General features: G+C 38.0%; 1 protein-coding gene across 11 annotated transcripts in view; it reads left to right on the top strand.

The window, feature by feature from the left end:
* Nucleotides 1–14,615, top strand: part of ZNF385B (zinc finger protein 385B) — a 402,524-nt gene that overhangs the window by 272,940 nt on the left and 114,969 nt on the right. The window contains exon 1 of one of the 11 annotated variants that reach the window (XM_047722322.1): nt 7,996–8,179. The exons of the other annotated variants lie outside the window; for them this stretch is intronic. The gene's annotated coding sequence lies outside the window, so the exon portion shown is untranslated. Of the gene's footprint in view, nt 1–7,995; nt 8,180–14,615 lie in introns of those variants that run through there. 11 annotated transcript variants of the gene reach the window in all.

Raw genomic sequence — 14,615 nt, 5'->3', positions numbered from 1 at the left:
ACACCAGCCCAGAGTGTCTGCTCAGAGAATCACTGTGGCATAGCAGGTGATGAATGAGTGGTTTTCATGGCCTCAGGCTCCTTCCTAAGAGAAGAGACTAGGTTGGAAGATGATTTTAGCAACTGTGGTAGGTAAGTCTGACAGAACTCAAATACCACCTCCTACCTGTCTGCTTGCATGAGGAATGATGTCAGGACTGGGTCTTGACTTGTGGGATGTTGCATATAAAGATGAGAAAAATCATCTTCATTCATTCCTCCTCTTTGAAATGACAATCTGCCCAAGCAGAAGAGGATTTCTTTATATCGCAAGTTTTGCTGATCCCGAGAAAAGACCCTGCAAAATGCTGGCCTTTCCAATAGAGGTTAGAAACCGCCATTGACAAAATGGCTCTCAATTTTTCACCTCAACTCAGCGTGTCAAGTCTTTTTATATTCAAGTACCATCAACTCCTGGAGGAATATGATAGACCACTTTATCTTCTGAGAGAAACTAAACATAGTGCAAGTTTGTTTTACTTCATAGATTTAGAAATGGAATTTATTATTAGAAGAAACCAAAAGTTGAATATTCATTAGCATCCTAGATCCTCTTTTGAGTAGAAGACTTGAAAGAAGCCTGGGTTTGGAGGAAAATTTTTTTTTTTTAATCTTTTCTTTTTCTGTTCTTTTGAGGCTGATGTTAAGCTCTGCCATCTGGAGGACCTGTGCATCTTAAACCTCTTTTAGGTTTGAAACCTAAAAACCTTTTAGGTTTAAAAAAGCTTCAGCTCTTTTGGGAAATTGTTTTTGCTTATGTTATCTGAACTACAGAAATTGGTTTCCATCTCGCATATCTCTGCATTATTAAAACAGAGCTTGTTGTGCAGAGTTTTATGGACTCTTCAGGGCCTTTACATATTAATGTTATGTACTAAGAACTATTAAAACACTCCAAATAAAACATATTTACCAGTTAAATGTTCTGTTTTATTTGTAAATAAATGAATGAGAAGGACAAGCTAGTTATCTCCATGGTGATATAGGGGAAAAAAAAAACTGTAACCTAATACAAACTTATTCTGCTCATATCTGGCAACTTAAACCACACAATTCCAAGAGACACTAGAATTTATTAGTCTCTTTTTGATTCTTATCTTTAAACAGCAAAAACAAATAAACAAAAACAATTTCAACCTACTACTAATTATTGATGTATGAAATACGTATGGGAAATTCTTCATTCAAGACAGGTTTTTTTTTTTTTCCTTCTGTCAACAAGAAGAATGTGGTAGCACTTAGTTTGTCTTCAGCTGATACCTACTTACAGATTTTGAAATTTTTGAAAATATCTAACTGAATGCTAACCGGTAAAGTCAAGCAGGTTGAAGGGGCAAATAGAGAAGAAGGTGAGAATAAAAATCAAATAATACATCATTTTGAAACTAACTAGCCCACTCTTTCAATCAGAAAAAAAAAAGTGTTCTCATCAAATAGTCACTTAAATATTCAGTATCAAACATTGTTCAACCAAGTTAGCAAACCACAAAGTTGGGCCTTGGTGTCTCTCTTTTCAAACAGATGAAGTAGTATCTGGGACAATGCTAAGAGCCCTAGTTTAAAGTCAGTCCACAGCTTCTGTTCCTACTCTGCCACTCATTAGATGGGTGACCTTGGGTAAGTCCTTTAACTTCTCCAGGCCTTTTTCCCTCATTGGTAGTAATAGAGGCTTGGAGTGGATTCATTCAACAGATATTTACTGAGCTCCTGATAAATAGCATGTTTCAGTGAGACAGAAAATAATAATAATAAAAAGCAGCCCTTGTCTTCAAGGAGCTGAGAGTTCAATAAGAGATGCACCTATAAAAACTAATGCATGCAATAAAGCAGTTTGATACTATTACAGAAATTTGTATTAGGTATACAAATATAACATACATTTGGGAGGGTACCAGAAGAGGAGTGGTCAGTCCTATTTGGGTTCAGATGAGGGAAGACTATTGACTTAGACTTTAAAGAGAAGATGTTTGAGCTGAGTTTGAATATCATTCTCTAGATGAGTAGGAGATGGAGGTCTAAGAACACAGGCCTGTGGGAGGAAGTCAGTATAAAGCCTCAGGATCTAACAGATGTCCTCTACAGCTGGAATATAAGGATGAGATGAAATATGCAAAGGATGCTGGAGCAAATGGAAAAGGCTTTATCTGACATAAGGATTCTGAATTTTGTGAGAAGCTATGACACAAGTAATTCCAAGTAGAACTCAGGAACTATTCATATATGTGTTCTAGAAAGATCACTCTAACAAGGTATGGCAAAGGCTTGGAGAGAGCAAAGATTAGAGGTGAGGAAGCCAGTCAGGAATCCATCTAGAGGCACACAGGAGAGATGGTGAAAGTGTCAGCAAGAGCTATGGAGTCAAGGGCAAGAACTATAAGACATGAGGAAAGTGATTCATCTAAAATCACTGAATGGATGAGGAGTAAGGAAGGAGGTAGAAGGTCTCTAAACTCCTGTTAGCTTTTGTCTCCCACAAGTCAGTTATTCCAAGACAGCTAGATCAAAACCTCTCAAAGGAAAGACTTTCATAAGCACACTTAATGGTAAATATTTTTAGAGATTTTATATAAAATGACTTATTGCTCTAAATTCTTACTTTTAGACTATTGGAATTTTGTTTTTTTAAAGGGAACTCTGTATAGTTAGTGCCCAGTGAGTCAGTTGTTATTGATTCTTTGTTCAGAGGATATACCTCAGACATGTAAAGAGCTACTGTAAAGTCACCGGAATCATGTGGTATGTTGTGAAAAGGCAAAAGCAATCCAGTTGTGCTTACATTCAGAAATTCTATGAGGTAGCTTAATGTAACTACTCAGGAGACTCCAAGAGCCAAAAATAAGAACAGAGTCTATAAGCAATATCCATAGCTAACCTGAAGTCAGAACTCATGCTTAAAATTCTTCTTATCTGACCCCACTCACCTTTTTGACTCTGGGTGTGTTTGTCATTTATTCTACCATGAGCACTATCTTTACATGATTCCAGTGCTTTCTACAGATTTCTTGAATGTGTCTCTTCTTGATACCCTTCCATCTACTCCAACCCACTGTGAGCTGGCTTACCACCCAGAACATATCAATAAGGTGGCTCTTGTGAGGGCCACCGTGTCTTCCTAATCGCCAACTCCACTGGATATGTCTCACCCTCATCTGTTTGACCTTTATGCCATGTTTATGAAACTCTCCCTATGACATCATGATCACTTTTATTTTCCCTCACCCCTGTCCACGCTGCCACTGTCAGGCCCACAGCCTCTGCACTCTCCCTGGGTCATTTCATCTACACATATGGCTTCTATATGTAGATGGTATTCATTCTCTGGCCTGAGTCAAGCCCCTACATTCCAGAAATGAAAATTTAACTTCCTATTGGACATCTTCACCTTGTTGTCCCTCAGGTAACTCAAATTTAACACATCCCAAACTGAATTCCTTCTCTTCCCAATGGTTGCCTGTTCTGATTACAGTCTCTTACCTTCTCCGGACTAGATCTCTCTATTCTTCTGTAGGCATATGCAACTTTTCATAATTCCCTTTTATACATACCTCCCATTCCAAACATGCTAGACTACCTTTATTCCCCCAGATGTATTGTATGAATTCCCCCAGGTTTTGTACATGCTTTGAAGGCCTTCTTGATACACATATAAACACACATATAATTATTTACTTCATCTGGCTACACTTCGTGAATTTTCAAGCCACTCTTAAGGATTTACTTTCTCCAGAAAACTTTTCTGATCCAGGTCTCTGTTGTCAAATGCCTATTTTTGTGGTTTTGTGGTGGCTTGTACTCTATTACAGTAGTTCTCAATGACAGAAGGGAGAGGGGAAGACATAGAAGGTGGAAGGGTGATTTTTACCTCGGGGGGATATTTGACAAGTGATATTTGACATTCCAAAGTGTTCAGAGACACTTTCAGTTATAACAAAGGGTTAGGGTTAGGGTGCTACTGACCTCCAGTATGTAGAGGGCAAGATGCTGGTAAACATCCAACAAAGCACAGATCTCCACACAAAGATAATCCAGTACAAAATGTTATTAGTGCTGAATTTGAAAAACCCTATTCTGTTCTTTTTTTTTTTTAACATATAATGTATTATTTGTTTCAGGGATACAGGTTGTGATTCATCAGTCTTACACAATTCCCAGCGCTCACCATAGCACGTGCCCTCCCCAATGTCCATCACCCTGCCACCCCATCCCTCCCACCCCTTTCCCCTCCAGCAATCCTCAGTTTGTTTCCTGAGATTAAGAGTCTTTTACTGTTTGTCTCCATCCCTGGTTTCACCTTGTTTCATTTTTCTCTCCCTTCCCCTATGATCCTCTGTCTTGTTTCTCAAATTCCTCATTATCAGTGAGATCATGTGATAATTGTCTTCCTCTGATGGACTTATTTTGCTTAGCATAATACCCTCAAATTCCATCCACATCACTGCAAATGGCAAGATTTCGGGGGGGTTGATGACTGCATAGTATTCTGTTGTATATATATACAACATCTTCTTTATACATTCATCTCTTGATGGCCATCTAGGCTCTTTCCATAGTTTGGCTATTGTGGACATTGTTGTTATAAACATTGGGGTGCATGTTATAACATTGGGGTGCACTACATTTGTATCTTTGGGGTAAATACCCAGTAGCACAATTGCTGGGTTGCATAGTACCTGTATTTTCAACTTTTTGAGGAACATCCATGCTGTTTTCCAGAGTGGCTGCACCAGCTTGCATTCCCACCAACAGTGTAGGAGGGTTCCCCTTTCTCTGCATCCTCATCAACACCTGTTGTTTCCTGACTTGTTAATTTTAGCCGTTCTGACTGGTGTGAGGTGGTATTCTGTTCTAATTGCATATTTATTGTTTTGTTTCTCTACTGAGCTACAAGCTTTTGGAGAACAGGAGCTGTGTCTTATTCAACATTGTATATGCAGGAAGTAACAGGTTGTTTGGCATATAGTAGATGCTCAGTACATATGAATGCATAAGTAGGTGGGTAGAGTGATGGGTGGTCTGATTGGCTTCCCATTCTAGCCCAGAGAGAAAAATCTATAGTTATATGTGGGTTGAGAACAATAAGTTTGAGGCTTCACTCCTGAAGTTGCCCTGATGTCATTTGTACCATTTGAGGTGCTAACCATGGAAAGAGATGAGAGGACTCAAACTATGGATGCACGTTACTATTTTCTCGCATACTTAAATATATGTCATTTTATTTATTTAAGTATTATCTCATATTACTTTTTGAGTGAAATAAAATAATATGTGTTCATACCCATTGCTAGTAATCAACATAGGTCTTGGTACCTATGATGAACAGGACATTTTAGCATGCTGTGATGGGAAAACACAGTTTGGCTTAAATTCCAGTTCAGTTTGTCTTTGATACTATTTATGTATTTGTCAGAGAGAGAGTACATGAGCACAAGAAGGGGAGAACAAGTAGGGGGGAGTGGCAGAAGGAGGGAGAGAGAAAAGCAGACTCCCGGCTGAGCAGGGAGCCCGATGTGGGACTTGATCCCAGGACCCTGAGATCATGACCTGAGCCAAAGACAGACGCTTTAGCGACTGAACCACCCAGGAGTCCAGTCCAGTTCAGTTTTAATATTGAGCTTTGTAAACCTATGCATGAGTTTTAGTGTCATTGATCTTTAGTTTCTCAAATTTGTTTTGTCTTGATGATGACGTGAACTAACGCATATAAAGCACTTGGTATGCAGTGCTCTCAACAAATCTTACTTCCTTCTGCCTCTTCTCCAAACTACCTATTAGGAGTTGCATTTGACTCTGAAACAGAACCCTGATAATAATGGCTTAAACAGATAGTTTATTTTTTCCCACACAAAATAAGTCTGGAGGTCTGTAATCTGGGGTTTGCCTGATGCCTCCACAAAGTCTTTAAGGAATGCACTGCTAAAGTATGGCCCGGATATTCCAAATGCCTTCTAGAGCACCAGTCACCATTTCTGGGTGCCAAGCAGCAGATTTGAGGACAGAGTGAAGATGGGGATGATCTCCTTTAAGGAACCTCCCAAAATGCATTCTGATAGAGTGAGTATGCTTATAATATGTAAGTCTTTAAGACCTAGCATCTTAAATATAAAAGATAGAAATAGAGTATTTAAGAATTCATTTTGCCATTCTATACCTAAGATTATTTTACGGCCTATAAGTCCTGTGCATGTGTGTGTGTGTGTGTGTATGAATGTATTCCCAAATAAATTTACTATAGTTTAGTACAGAATTACACAAATGGAGCTTATCTCAGTAGCAAGAAGCACACCCGATATATTCCAACGAACAGAAACAGGAATCCTTAGAGATCAGGATGAACATCACTAGTGACAAGTCATATTGCTATCATTTATCCCTTGGTATACAGTGATGAAAAGGGCACTTTACTTAGATATTCTTAAACAAACTCCAGTTCAATTATGAAAAAAAGTTGGACACCACCAAATTGAAGGACATTCACAAAATAGCTCCTCAAACTTGTCAAGGCCATGATAACAAAGGAACAGCTGAGAAATGGTCACAGACTAAAAGGGATCAAGTAAGCTTGAGATGTAAATGTAATGTGGTAGTCTGGGACTGGATCCTGTACAGAGAAAGGAAATTAGTAAAACAAGCAAACAAACCAAAAACAAACAAACCCCCAAAACCCAAAACCTAGTGAATCTGAATATATTCTGGATTTAGCTGATCTTACTGTGCCAATATTGGTTTCTTCATTTTCATAAATATACTCTGGTAATAAGATGCTAATATTAGAGGGAACTGAGTGAGGAGTATATGGAACTCTCTGTATCATCTTTGTAATTATTCTGTAAATTTGCAATTATTCCAAAACAAAGTTTATTTTAAAAATATGAATTACTGGGGCACATTGAAAGCCTGTCACGTTCATGTGTATAGGATATTACCTACAGTAGCTGCATTTGAGTAGTCTCTGTGCATGTGGGGACTTCATCTAGATTCTTTCCTCTTGTTTCCCCCAGGATCTAAAGAAGTACCTGACATAGACTAGGCACTCAGTACATATTTATTAAGTGGTGAGTGAATGCACGTATGGTTCTTTCTGAGAACAAATTTATGTGTTAATATAAGGATAACATTAGGGAAGAAAATGCATTCCAGAAAAACTGCTGATCTGTTTCTGAATTATTGTGTTTTTTCAGTGTATTATTTTGTAAGTTATTTGAACATTCTGACTAGCCTTCCATGTCATAGTCCTGGAGAATCAGCATACTTTTTCTGTATAATTTTTTTCTAATGCAACATTTTTTGAGGAGTAGGCCCTAGAAAGGTTGGTAACTGTCAGGCACTTTATTAGAAAAGTAGGGGTTTGTAGCAGTGATTCTAATTCAGCAAAACTGAAGACTTTTATAATCCTATCAGATCAATAGGTCGGGGATTAGAAAGCTGCATAATACTGATTTTCTATAAATTAGTAATTTTCTCTCTATTAGTATTAAAAAGATCTAATGGGAAAGGCATTTGATTAAAATACCAGCTTACCACTTACCACCTGTGTGATTATAAAGAAGTTCTTTAATCTCCCTAAACCTCAATTCTCTAATAAAACTGGGGTAGTAATACCTCACAAGGTATATGTACGATCCTCTGTTAGTGAAAATACATGATAGACTACTGTAACAAGAGCCCAAGAGCACAGGTGGATTTCACACAACAGAGGCTTGTCTGCCTCACCCAACGATCCAGAAATGGTATAACAGCTCTTTCGGAGGCCAGGCTCCTCCATTTTCTTGCTCAGCCACCTCTGGTCTGCATTCCCTTTTTTGCATGCTCAGCTCACCGCCACATCCACATTCCAGGCCAGCAGAGGGAGGAAAGCTAGAGGAAACACACCTTGTCGTCTAAGGGAATGACCCGGAAGTTATCATTTCAACTCGCAGCTCATTGGCCAGAACTTAGTCATGTGGCCCCAGCTAGCTGCAAGAGAAGTTGAGAAATGCTTTCTTTATCTGGGAAGCGTTTGCTAAACTAATACTCCTGGTATCCTGGAGATTGGCCAGAAAACTAGTAGAGCCTGCCCTAAGCACCTGGAATAGTGCCTCACATGGAATAAATGTTCATCTAGAATCAAATCATCTGGAAGGTGATTAGTGTGAAAGGAGCAAGTAAGTGGAAATATTTTATCAATTATACTTTGCATTACTCAGATTTCAGGACAGCTCTTCCTAGAAAGCTATTTTTTCATTTGAAGACTTGTCTGTCTTCTTGTAAATTAAAACACAACTCCCAAGAAGTAAGGTTTATATCATCCTAAGGAAAAGAAGCTGCAGAAGTAATATTTCAATGTCTGCTTGTTTTTATGTGTAATGACTTCAGCTCACTACCCTTTTAGCTGAGGAAACCTTGGTAGATTGATTGAGAAATAGCTGTGCTCTGGTGAAAAAGGAAAGGTACAAAGTGAACTATGTTACATGTTTTTTGTTTTTTTTTTTTTTTAAAGATTTTATTTATTTATTTGACAGAGAGAAATCACAAGTAGGCAGAGAGGCAGGCAGAGAGAGAGGAGGAAGCAGGCTCCCTGCTGAGCAGAAAGCCCGATGTGGGGCTTGAACCCAGGACCTGGGATCATGACCTGAGCTGAAGGCAGCGGCTTAACCCACTGAGCCACCCAGGCGCCCCTACATGTTTTTAATGTAGAGATTCTTTTGTTTGTTCAGTTGTAAATTTGTTGATGAGAATTTTTCCACTATTCTTTTCATAGATTCAGTTTCAAGCTTTGGCATTAATTTATACTTACAAACATGGGACTGCATCTTTGGAACTTGTCTTATTTTTCTATTGTTTTGGTTTGATTGTTTTCCTGAGTATATTTATTATAATCTGCTAAACTTGGACAGTTTTCTTCTAGGCAAAGCAGTTTATCTGAGTCCCCTTCATGCTAAGCTTGCCTAGGACATTCTTACATTCCCTGGGTCCTAACTGCAGATTGTCAGCGGCTCATGTGATCTATCAGACCACACTGTCATCCAGCTGGCAGCTGGATGGGGCTCAGGTGGCCCTGCTTTTTGGTGATATTGGTAACATGAGGGGTGAACACAATACTGGCTGTATTAGCTGGCTTGGGCTGCGATAGCAAAATACTACAGACATAGACGAGGCACTTAAACAACAAATACTTATTTCTCACACTTCCAGAGACTGGGAAATCCAATACCAATATTCCTGCCAATTCAGTTTCTGGTGAGAACTTTCTTCCTGGTTTGCAAGTAGCTGCCTTTTTTCTGTGTCCTCACATGGCAGAGAGAGAGTACTCTGGTATCTCTTCCCTCCTCCTGTAAGGGCATTAGCCCTATTGGATTACGGCTCCATGCATATAACCCCAGTTAACTACCATTGGAACTATCAGACCCTATCTCCAGTCTATATTTACATTGGGAGTTAGGGCTTCAACATATGAATTTTGGGAAAATAAAAACTTTCAGTCATTAGCAGTGACCTCCCTTTCATTTATCATAGCACCCACAAAGGGTGAATTTTTTTTTTTTTTCTGATTACCCTGTGCCACCCTGGACAACCTCCCTAAAATTTCTTATAGTAGATCACTCTGGGCTTCCTAAATTCTCTTTCTCTAAGGAGATACCTGGTCTAATGTCATTGTTTAGCCCCACAAAATGCCTTGGGAGTTACAAAATGTGAAGATACTACAATATAACAAAGTGATATTTGTAGAGCACTCTATAGTTTTCTTGCTTACATTATCTCTTTAATCCTCATGGCAACTCCAAAGGAATGGTTGGGATATGTTACTGGCTCTATTTTATATATTAGAAAATTGAAGTTTGGAGAAGTTCAGTAATTTCCCTAAGGTCTCAGGGCTAATAATTGATTGACACTGAGACTCCATGCCAGATCTTGCAATTTCTAATTCACAGCAGACTGTATATGAGCTGGAATTTGGTTCTGGAGTCACTAAAGTCTGGCTTCGATCCAAGTTCTGTCACTTATTAACGGTAACTGGGCAGGTTACTTAACTCACTAAAATTTCTCAATCTTCTCTATGACATGGAAAGAATAGAGTCCACCTCCTAGGGTACTAATGAAAATCAAATTATGTAATGCGTAGCAATCAGTTAGCATACACCTAGTACACAGAAAAACATTCAGAATTTTGGTTATTATTTGAGCACACATCAAATCCTATTCCATTGGATTTAACTGTGAAACCAAATTTATACATTTTATTGGAATGAATGAAATACTATACAAATTACATACACTATTGGCTGACCTCAAAACACTTTACAAGTTTTTAAGTGTTGTAAAATTCATAATATGAGATACTAGCACCTTAATCGTCACCTGAATAACTGTCTCTGTGTGTATCTATTTATTCTTGCCTGCTCAAGCAACAGATTAAAACAGTTAACAAGTAGCAGGTATTCAAACTCTACTGGAAGCACGCCAATGGAATTTTTTTTTATCTGGCTTTGGTTTGAGGTCATTTAGTGCTCATTAATAAAGTAAACTGAATTTGGAATTGTTGTTTTTCATTTCACACCAGTAAGCCAATAAAATGTTAATAATTATGATCAAAGGAACATTAAAGAAGCAAAGATTTAACTGCTTGAAATTTGGTATTTGGAAAAGTCCAATTATATGCAATTGTTCTCCACATTATGCTGGATTTAATCTTTACCAAAATACATATTTTATATTAGTCTCATTCTAAAAGCCAAGATACATGGTAATTGTCACATAGGTTATGTCAATCATAATGACTGCGAGCAACTCTCCTAATATGCCCAGATTTGTTGGGTCATCTAATGTGTATGTCAGGATAAATCAATAATACATACCTTAATTTGTTTTGCACACTAGTCCTGATTCTCATATGGAGTGCTTAATTAGGGAATTTCATACATTTCTACATTTAATATGTTTATGTTTCTGTGGATATACAAGGAGGGAATATTCTTATTCACATAATTAGTTCTAGTTAAAGTTTCATGCAGGAGGTCCAAAAAGCTTTTCTCAGATAGAAGAAACTACACCAAACCTGGAGTTAACATACTTTGGAGCAAAGGCTATTAGCAATGTAAATATCATTACCTCTGATTTGTGATCAGCTGATCAAATAGTGAAGGCCCAATGTGACTTTGAGGCTTCAGGAACACAGTCTAGTGACTTTGAAGGTAAAAGCAGTGCTTCCCACCAGGTACATGTGTTAGAAAATTCTGAACTGTCTTGATTGGGAATTAATAATATTAATGACTTGAGTTGATCCTAAGTAGTTCTCAACATCTGGGCAGAGGAATTATGAATATATAGATAAGTAAGGTGTATGGTATCATAAAATCATTTTCTTTCTGTGCCTCCTAGACAGTCTCAGTGTGACTAGTCATATGGGCAGACACCCACACACACCCTGCAATGGTTTTGATTTGAGAAGGCAAGATAACTATACCTACCATAACAGTTGGCTTTGTTTACAATTGTCATAGTTTGATGATTTGGTTTAAGTTGTGGTATGTACTCAGAAAGGGGAGTTACACATCACCTTGCATATATAACTCATTTACTGTCTTTGTCCCATGTTTGTTTTGTTTTCCCTATTAGATTCTGGAGAGCAGGGACCATGTCTCAGTCAGGATAAACACAGGGCCTGGCTCATGGTAGATCCTTAAGAGAAATACTTGAATGAATGAATAAATGGATTTGAGCTAAAGAGTGAGTCTATAGTACTTAAATGTGCAACACATAAATACAAACATGTATGAAGAATCTATTGCTGTGTAATGAACACATGCACCAACACACATATGTACACACACACACACACACACACACACACATCCCATATTCAGAGTACTTTCATTAGTTAAGGAAAGTAATGTCTGACAGCAGTAACATCACATAAATATGTAATTAAATAATTAGTAATTGCCAAAGCAGAAAAATGTAATAATTTCTTAATATGAAAAATGGACATAACTTAGTTTATAAACATTATGAGAATTAAGTATACCAGCCCAAGAAAACTTACAGAAATTCAAGAACACTAACATTTGTTCATGGCCACGAGTTGTTTGGTGTGTGTGTATGTTTTTGTTGTTGTTTTGGGGTTTTTTGTTTTTTGTTTCTAACAAAGACAGTATAGGCCACGAAGCAACTATTTTATTCATCATTTCTTTACTGTGGGCCTAACAAGTATTCATATTAGTAATTTACTAAAAATACTGAAATGTAATTATCTAAATATTTGTTAAAAAGCAAGTATAGTTTTTTTTCTAATAAGAAGTTACACAACTTACAAGGTTGGTTTTTTTTTAAGATTTTATTTATTTATTGACAGACAGAAACCACAAGTAGGCAGAGAAGCAGGCAGAGAGAGAGAGAGAGAGAGGAGGAAGCAGGTTCTCCCCTGAGCAGAGAGCCCGACCTGGGCTCGATCCCAGGACCCTGGGATTATGACCTGAGCCAAAGGCAGAGGCTTTAACCCACTGAGCCACCCAGGTGCCCCACAGGGTTTTAATAAACCCTTACATTAACCTGACTTTTTTCCCTCAAGATCAGTAGTTACAAAAGAGCACAGGTCTAGTTGCCACATTTTCTATTAGAAATATACTGACAGGGGCGCCTGGGTGGCTCAGTGGGTTAAGGCCTCTGCCTTTAGCTTTGGTCATGTTCCCAGGGTCCTGGAATCGAGCCCCGTGTCGGGCTCTCTGCTCAGCTGAGAACCTGCTTCCTCCTCTCTCTCTCTTTCTACTTGTGATCTCTGTCAAATAAATAAATAAAATCTTTAAAAAGAAAGAAAGAAAGAAAGAGAGGAAGGAAAGAAAGAAATATACTGACATATACAGGCAAGTTTTCTGGTTAAAGTAGATACCAGCTCTATATAATTAGAGAATTATAATAAATGGTCTTACAGATAGAAAGGATCTATATTTATGGATAATTTTGGCACTTGTTATTAGAGAAACTTTATGTTTCACCATGAGATTTTATGTCTGATGTATAACCAACTGTATATTATCTACTCTAATTAGAACTAGAAGTTGCTTAAAATGGAAAAAAGGAAATTGTTCCAAGATCTCATCTGAGGAGGCAGCTTTGGCTTATTTCCCCACTAATATTGGCCTTAAAAAACAAGATCCCTCCAATCCAACTGGACTTAGGATAGCCTGCTTTTTGTCTCATGGAGTTTTCTGAAGGTCTCAAAGAATGTCTTGGTTTTTACTCTAGAAGCCCAATGGTATAGGACTTCTCCTCCTTATCATAATTGCATATTTGCAGGTAATGATTACTCCCTACTGCCTCATATATTTTTATATACAGTTTTCTCCTTGGTTCTTTATTCTCATATGAAAAATGCTTAACACCATCTGTTAAGAGCTTTTCCTCAAACCCTCTCCCCTAGCAAAAGGACCTGACTTTAACACAACACACTTAATTATTAATACCTCAATCAGGAAGGCAAACATACTAGTGCAGCGGAGATTACCAGAACAAGATAGTCCATTGAATTTACTCTGTATTTGTTGAACTGCCTGAGTTTTTTAAGTCCATCATGAATATGGAATTAGAACTGGGCTCTAAACACCTCCTACCTCTTGCCCTCTTCCCTGAATTATAACTTTGTTAATATGAGCATCTCTTTGCCACCAATTTTTTTCCAATTTTATTATAGAATAAAAGAGTCATTATGTTTGAATTTGGTGATGGTTAAATAAATGTTTGTCTAGAACACAAAATGAATTGTGTTCATACATGTATATAGACATTTACAACATAATGGACACAGTCGTATGGAATGCAGGTCTTATATAGGAACACGGTGAAGGAACACTTCACCCAGTCTGAGAGAGTCAGAGAAAGACTTTCTCAGAGATTGCATAGAAGGAGGCAGATCAAGTGGAAGAGGAGAGAAAAGGGTCAGTAGGAGAAAATCACAAAGGTGAGAAAGAACATGGCATGTACAGGGAACTATAAACAGATGTGTGTTGTTAATATAATGTTTGAGACAGGGATGGTGAGAAATGAAGCTCACGGAGTAGTTAGGGTTTAATCTTGGAGGACCATGTAAGCCATATTAGTATAAATTCGATGGTGAAGGCAAAGCTCCCAGTGGTCTCATTTGTGCCACGTTCCCAACATTGTACATTGATCTGACACACAGGCCCTGGTCCTTAGCAGATATTATTTGGGTGGATGAAATGAAATAGAATGAAAAAAAGGATTTAAGCAGAAGATGTGTGTGAGTCAAATTGGATTTTTCGATAAATTGTTTTAGCAGCAACCTGAGAGACGGATCCAAGGAGAATAAAAGTGGAGTAAAGGAGACCAATGATGATGGGAAACAACGAGGATCTGAAGTAGGGCAGTGGGATTAACAGATTCACAGGGATGAATCTGAGATGTATCAGAAGATTAAACCTGTAGGACCTGGTGATTTTGTGGCTCTCTGGCTGTGAGAAGAAAAGGAGTGGTAGGAGGCATGTGTTATGGTAGTTGCCATCATTTAATCTAAAGAACATAAGGAGAAGAGTTGTTTAGAAGAAGAATCAAGTTCAAGTGTTCCTGAAGACTTAGAATTTAAATATC

The sequence above is a fragment of the Lutra lutra genome, chromosome 3 (assembly GCF_902655055.1).
Source record: "Lutra lutra chromosome 3, mLutLut1.2, whole genome shotgun sequence".
NCBI lineage: Eukaryota > Metazoa > Chordata > Mammalia > Carnivora > Mustelidae > Lutra > Lutra lutra.
Note: the sequence above shows the minus strand (reverse complement) of the source record. Positions and strands in the feature narration are given on the sequence as shown.